This window comes from Pomacea canaliculata, linkage group LG2, assembly GCF_003073045.1.
Source record: "Pomacea canaliculata isolate SZHN2017 linkage group LG2, ASM307304v1, whole genome shotgun sequence".
Lineage (NCBI taxonomy): Eukaryota > Metazoa > Mollusca > Gastropoda > Architaenioglossa > Ampullariidae > Pomacea > Pomacea canaliculata.
Window position 1 is genome coordinate 259,287 of NC_037591.1, and position 8,075 is coordinate 267,361.

Sequence of the window (8,075 nt, forward strand, 5' to 3'; positions counted from 1 at the left end):
TCAGCAGAACTTTACACAGCTCCACAAGTATTCTTTTCCACAGTTGTATTTGACCTTCGAAATTACAAACACTATTTGGCATTGGTTTAAAAAAAAGGCGGTTAGTAATCCCTGACAACGTTCACGAGGGCGACAAAATTACTGAAACATTACTTGTACGATATTACAGGAGCATTACTTGTACGATATTACTGAAACATTACTTGCACGACATTACAGGAACATTACTTGTACGATATTTCAGAAAATTACTTGTACAATATTACAGGAACATTACTTGTTCAATATTTCAGTAACATTACCTAAATCTGTCGTACAGCGAAATTACTGAAGCAATATATCTAAGACTTTTTGTAGAGACTGACCAACATAATAGGCCCTAGCCATTCATGAACCAAAGTTAGAGAGTTGTAGACAAAATCTGTTTATTATTTCACAATGAACACATTCCAGACCCGAGGCCAGCGAGGATGATTGTGGTCAAGCATTGGCATTCTCACACAGAAAACGCTTTGTCTGTCAAGTCGTCAAGTACTAACCGCTGGAAGTTCCGCCTCCTGGAAGCACACTGGGACCCACCATATGGCAACTGTGAGTGGTCCACGGAGAAATCTTGCAGAAGAGTCTGACTTGCTGACTTTGACAAAAGATGTGTCTGGCAGCAGAGCTAGGACCTTCATTATTCACACGACGGACAGTATTGTATCGGGTTGGCCACTACTGCAGGTACCCTAAACTTGAGGGTGTGGCAGTAGCAACTGAAGAGTGTTCTCTGATCTAGTTTGTCGGTGTCTGCTTCTTGTTTGGCACTGAGAACTTGTTTGTCGGTGTGTAAGCTTTTTTAGTTGCGGGCACGTAAGGCTGGGCATGTTGTGTATATGTTAACTGTTTGTAGGTAGTTCCATCTTTTGCCAGCCTGAGATATCATCAGGATCTGTTTCCGCATACGATCGAGTTCAATAATACATCACAAGCAGGCAGCCATAGCACTATTGCAAGATATTCGCGAATAAATATCCACAATATCCATATGCATCTCGCTCTTCAACTAATGAATTCATAGATTAAGATTTTGTATGACGACTGACCTTGTAGCAAACACAGAAAGTGCATCGCGTGTCACGAACCTCGTGAAAACAGAAGGGTGACATTGATGACTGTGAACATTGCATCTCCAGACAACATCAAATTCTACCCCAAGTTCGTCAGGTAAAGTACACGTGTGTGCGGCGGGTACACGGGTATATGACAAATGACATCTCGAACTTTCTGCGTAAAGCGCGCATCGGCCAAAGTGGGGAAACGCCAGCAGTCACCCAGCAGTCAGCCAGCAACCAGCCAGCAACCAGCCAGCAACCAGCCAGAAGTCAGCCAGCAGTCAGCCAGCGACCATCAGCCACCGTAACCAACCAGCAGTCAGCAGCGACCAGCAGCAACAGCCAGCAACCAGCCAGCAGTCAAGCGCATCAGCCAGCGACACCAGTCCCAGCCAGCAGTCAGCCAGAACCAGCCGCAACCAGCCAGTAACCAGCCAGCAGTCGCCCACGCACCAACCAGCCCAGTAACCACAGCAGCCAACCTCGAGCTGCCAGCCCGAAACCAGCAAGCACAGCACAGGCAAACAGCAATCAGTCCAGCAGCAGCCAGCGACCACCCACCAACAGCAGCAAACCACAGCATGCAGCCAACCAGCCGAGCACTGAACCAGCCAGAATAGTCCACCAGCAGTCAGCCAGCAGTCAGCCCAGCACACCACGCAGAACCAGTATTAATCCGAGTCAGCCAGCAGCGCGACAGCCTAAGTAACCAGCCGCACAGGCATCAGCAGCCACAATCCCAGCGCAGCAGCCAGCAGTTCAGTCTGCCGAAGCCAGTACACCATCCATAACGCAGCAGTAGCAGCACCAGCCATAACCATCAGCACGGAAACGCAGTCACCCGAAAAGCAAACCACCGCTCAGCCAGCGATCCACAGCGCACATACCCAGAGCTCAGCAAACGCACACAGCCAGCAGTCAGCCAGCAGTCACCAGCAACCAGTCCAGCAAACAGCGAGCCCCGAAACAGCCAGCAACTAGCAGCAAACAGCCTACAGAACAAACGCCAGAAACCAGCCCCAGCCAGCGACAGCAGCCAGTCCGCTCACGTAACGCACGCCAGCCATCAGTAACACGCCAGCCACCACACCAGCCGCAGTCTCTCACCGTGATTGCTATCGATTGGACGAGTCAGCCACTGTTCCTACAAGCAGGTGCTGACTGCGCTTGACTGTGAATATGTGAATATGCATGAAAACAGAGGATTTGCTATTGTTTTGAGAAGGAGCTAAGCAAATACATAAACAATCTGCTCAAGAAACGAAGGAGAAAACACAGACGACTAAACCTTCATGTAAACCTTCAAGAGGCTGTACAGGGGAGACAAATCCCAGACTTAGGCCCCCCTTCCCTAGGATCACACAATAAACATGATGCAAGGGCAGACCTGACCTGAGCATTTCTCAGCTAACAGCTAACATTCGGCGATACCTAGTGAATAGTCTCAATGTTTATTTTATTCACCGCTTAGTTATTAATTGCTATTTGTCTTCTTGCCTACGTTTCTGACATCTTGGTAGCTACCCACAGGTGTTACAAGATGTGTGAACTCACCTGTTGCTGGACATCCTGGGCGGAGGCCACAAAGCTGTCCTGCAGGCTTGCCGAGGTCCGTCCACACGTGGACCATCAGCACCAGCGCCAACATCAGCACGTTGAAGAGCGAGACTCGCATGTTGGGTGGCAAGAGCCTGGAGTGAGCGTGCACCCTGCGTCTGCCTGTGTGGATGGGTATGTGCGCGCGCGTGCGTGCGTGAGAGAGCGAGAGAGGTGCTTTGTCGTCCGAGCGGTATAGACGAGCGGAAAAGACATGTGGCTACACAGGAAGAGAGGCAACCCAGATAATCTCTAATCAGCGTGTCAGCGAGTCCGCACACACGTCACACGCTCTTGTCTTTCGCGGCGTGAACCTGTTTCTTTGCGACACTTGTCAAGACACGCTTCAGTTTACCTTAGTTGTCTCGCTCCACTGAACTTTGGGGCTCGACACGAGCTTCTCCACCGTCCTGACCGCTACAAAGATGCGATGGTTACTTTGTCCGTCTTTCCGAGTTAGCCACCCAAGGTGCCAGAAGGCTTCACCTTGCAGCTCTTGGGTGCAGCACTAGGTAAGGGGGGGGAGTAGAGGTATCAGCGAACTTTGAAGTCAGGCGAAAGTGTCACGTGACCGGTGGTGGCCGTGGACGCCGCGTTGTATGGTGTCAGCGCCTGTGTTGTTGGCCATTTATACTGGCCGCCCACCCCCGGACGCTTGTCTAGGCATGCGCACTCCGACCCCGGGGGCTTGGCTTGCCATTATGGCACGAGGGAGTGACACACGTGCACCCGGCAACGTGGGCTGTGCACGGGCGTGTGCAAAGGGACAGGACGAGTCGAGCTGTGCGACGATTGGCTGACGTGGACTCCAGGACCGCCTCACGCGCCATCTTTACGTGGTACGTAGCATCTCACATGGCGGGCTGTGTGGCCGGCCACATAGTGTGGTGCTGCCTTCTACTCCACGCCTAGCCAAGCCAGGGAGCTCGGCAGGGAGCTAGAGAGTAGGGAGACAGAGATTTAGACAGTAGAGAAGCTGAGGCAGAGAGAGAGACTGACTGGCTGAGAAGTAGAGAGGGTGACTGGCTGACTGGCTGAGAAGTAGAGAGGGTGACTGGCTGACTGGCTGAGAAGTAGAGAGGGTGACTGGCTGACTGGCTGAGAAGTAGAGAGGGTGACTGGCTGACTGCCTGAGAAGTAGAGAGGGTGACTGGCTGACTGGCTGCAAGGTAGAGAGGGTGACTGGCTGACTGGTTGCAAGGTAGAGAGGCTGGAAGGTACAAAGCGAGACGAAAATGAAATTTATTTCTCGCGTAGGCGATGTAGCCTCAACATCGCAGACAGTGAGTACAACTCACTTAATGTTAAGGATAAAATATTACAATTTAAATTTTGTTTCCAACATAATTGGCACAATGATATACGCACAAGTGAAAGTCTTGAGCTGTATTCTAGCTTTAAGAGCTACGTACAACCTGAGAGATATGTAAAATACTGAGATTCGCTGTTTAGACAAACATTTATTAAGGTTAGATGTGGATATCATCCATCAATGTACATCGATATCGCTACAAACTGATGTATTCTCCCTGTATGTTGTTGCCCTGGTGCAAGACTGAGATGGAAAGATGAAGTGCATGTGTTGTTGGATTGTCCTGCCTGTGACAGTTATCAGCGACAGTTGATGTCCTACATCTACAGTGCATATAACACAGGGCAATGATGACGAATATCGCAAGTTTTTACAGATACCTCGGAAACAACTATAAGAAAAATATCAAGATTTTTGTATCTTGTATTTAAAACTAAGAATGAAATAAGTTCTTGAAGAAATGTTAATGTGCATTGATTAGTGATTTAGTAGGAATATTGCTGATGATGTTTTTGGGTTTTTTTTCGTTTGTTGTTTTTTTCTGAAATTGTCGAACCTCCGTGAAACAAACCAAATGGTTTATTCAATAAAGAATTCGTTCGTTCGTTCCGTTCGTTCGTTCGTTCGTTCGTTCGTTCGTTCGTTCGTTCGTTCGTTCATTAAGTTACCGTAGACAATGACATCTACAGAAAATACGTGTAGTGATAGCAATATGGAAATAGCTTTCCTCAGTGAACTGCTGGCACATTTTAGGTGGTTTACAGTGACAAAGCTGTCTGGCTGGGCTGGTGACACAGGTGTGTCGGGGCTCACAGCCGACAAGGTACAGATGGGCAGTTGAATGTTTCCAAGGCAGGAATGTACATCTGAAGTCGTTAAGCGGAGTGCATTGGAGACGGATGTGAATCTCATTGTCTTGTGAGGTCTGGCAGACAGTTGGCACTCGGGCTGCTGTGTACCTGTAGTTGTGGGCTTGGACATCAAAATTCCCATTCGAAATTTAATGAGAACATCTCTTAAAGTCTTGTTGTTGACGCAGGATGAATAAGGTTCCACCTGCCATTCCGACTTAAACCTCGGGCTCTCTGTAACATGACAAATGTCACACTTGTTGATGACAGTCAACGATTGCTTAGACACTTAGAAATTTGCCAACATTTCGCACACCTTCATTTTCCCAGACACAGCCACAACCACACCTGTACAGTGAGGTCGAGAGGCTGAGACCTAGCGACATAGTGAGGTCGAGAGGCTGAGACCTAGCGACATAGTGAGGTAGCGAGGCTGAGACCTAGCGACATAGTGAGGTAGCGAGGCTGAGACCTAGCGACATAGTGAGGTAGAGAGGCTGAGACCTAGCGACATAGTGAGGTAGCGATGAGGCTAGCTGAGACCTAGCGACATAGTGAGTCGAGAGGCTGAGACCTAGCGACATAGGGTCGAGAGGCTGAGACTAGCGACATAGTGAGGTAGAGAGGCTGAGACCTTGCGACATAGTGAGGTCGAGAGGCTGAGACCTAGCGACATAGTGAGCGAGAGGCTGAGACCTAGCGGACATAGTAGGTAGCGAGGGCTGAGACCTAGCGACAATAGTGAGGTAGCGAGCTGAGACTAGCGACATAGTGAGGTCGAGAGGCTGAACCTAGCGACATTAGTGAGGTCGAGAGGCTGAGACCTAGCGACATAGTGAGGTCGAGAGGCTGAGACCTAGCGACATAGTGAGGTAGAGAGGCTGAGACCTAGCGACATAGTGAGGTAGAGAGGCTGAGACCTAGCGACATAGTGAGGTCGAGAGGCTGAGACCTAGCGACATAGTGAGGTCGAGAGGCTGAGACCTAGCGACATAGTGAGGTAGAGAGGCTGAGACCTAACGACATAGTGAGGTAGAGAGGCTGAGACCTAGCGACATAGTGAGGTCGAGAGGCTGAGACCTAGCGACATAGTGAGGTCGAGAGCTAGTGATGTATAGAGGCTGACCAATGACCAATGACAAGTGACAAATCTTTATTTACCAAGGTAACACAATAAGCAAAGGTTGTGCTCTTTTACATCTAGCCATCGGACTAAGTAGCAGAAATAAAAACTTTAAATTAAATTAAAACAAGGTAATAAACACATAGAGAGAAATTATGGTATGTACAAATATGGCGGTTGATAACTGAATTGACGGGATTATTTTTGTTGGTGAGAGGACTGGCAACAGGTGTGCATGTCTTCATGTCCGTGCGAGTCACAGACCTTTAGCTGGGTTACAACCTCTGTAGGCAAGGCAACAGTCTGTAACAGGTGTTGTAGTTGTTGTAGGTGTTGTAGTGTTGTAGGTGTTGTAGGTGTTGTAGTTGTTGTAGGTGTTGTAGGTGCTGTAGTTGTTGTAGGTGTTGTAGGTGTTGTAGGTGTTGTAGGTGTTGTAGTTGTTGTAGTTGTTGTAGGTGTTGTAGGTGTTGTAGGTCCCTGTACACACTCCAGTCCCTACTTTTGACATGCAAGGTGAGCTTGTTCCATAGAACACTGTCAGAATATTTGAGGCTCGTGTGGAGCAGGTCAATGCTCGGTTTGGGGGCATTGAGCAAGAGACCCTCTAGTTATGTTGGTAGAGAGGGTAGTAGAGAGTCTAGGAGTCACTTAACCTGCTAGCATTTGAACACACTTTTTTTTCAAATTTTAATCTGGTTAGTAGAGCTCCTAGAGACAGGAAATCATGAGACTGTATTTTCAGTTTGAGTAACACCGATTTGGTAGTCCTTCTTTGAATGCTGACAAGAGGCCTCATCGAAGCACTAGTGAGTCCCACAAGGGTAGATGTAAATGAATGGTTGACTGAATACAGACTGTGTCAAACAGTATCTAATTCTTGAGAGGAGAAAGGTTTCCTGGGCTATGCCTTTGCTTATGGCTAGGATATCTTGGGACCAAGACAAATTGTTGTCAATAGTAACACCTGGATGGAGCAGTTGCTAAGATTGTAAAGTTCTAATTTTTTATTAGCAGGTCATGATCAATGATGTCAAAAGCTTTGGCAAAGTCTACAAAGAGAACTGTAGTATAATGATTGTTATGTTGTTTAGCCACTGTTGTTCTAGAGATGTTAGTGTACAAAGAAACTTGTTCACCAACAAAGAAACATTCACAGTTTAAATTCTTAGCTGTCTGGCACACTATTCTGAATTTTTCAAATGTATTTATTCAAGAATAAAATCTGGAAAACTGAATATGATAGGAATTCATTGTAAAGCACTACATACATTTGTCACCTATCAGCTTCGATTTTGGCTGATGCATATAAAACATAACCAACATAATAGTAGCTGTGAACAGAAGTCTTTTAACACACTTTAGAAGCAAGTCACAAGAACACAACTGTTAAATGTTGCTTACTAAATTATATCTATATATTAAACTTCATCACTGTTCTAAGCACTCTCTCACAACTGTCTTTAAAACTTCATCCTCTTATTTTTATAGCATAATTCTTCTTTGGCAAATGGTCTGAAAAACTATAAATGTGAATCTTGTGTGAAAGAATCTACCAGTCAACTACAATTCACTCACCAACTTGATGAACTCAGCACTAAATCAAGTGAATGGCATTAATCCAGGTGTGGCATCCTGTCTATTTGTGTGTGTGTGTGTGTGTGTGTGTGTGTGTGTGTGTGTGTGTGTGTGTCTATTTGTGTGTGTGTGTGTGTCTATTTGTGTGTGTGTGTGTGTGTTGTCTATTTGTGTGTGTGTGTCTATTTGTGTTGTGTGTGTGTGTGTCTATTTGTGTGTGTGTGTGTGTTGTTGTGTTGTCTATTTGTGTGTGTGTTATTGTTATGTGTGTGTGGTGTTGTCTATTTTGTGTGTATTTGTGTGTGTGTGTGTGTGTGTGTGTCTATTTGGTGTGTGTGTGTGTCTATTGTGTGTGTGTGTCTATTTGTTGTGTGTTTGTGTGTGTGTCTATTTGTGTGTGTGTCTATTTTGTGTGTGTGGTGTGTCTATTTTGTGTGTGTGTGTGTGTGTGTGTGTCTATTTGTGTGTGTGTGGTGTGTGTGTGTGTCTATTTTTGTGGGTGTCTATTTGTGTGTGTGTGT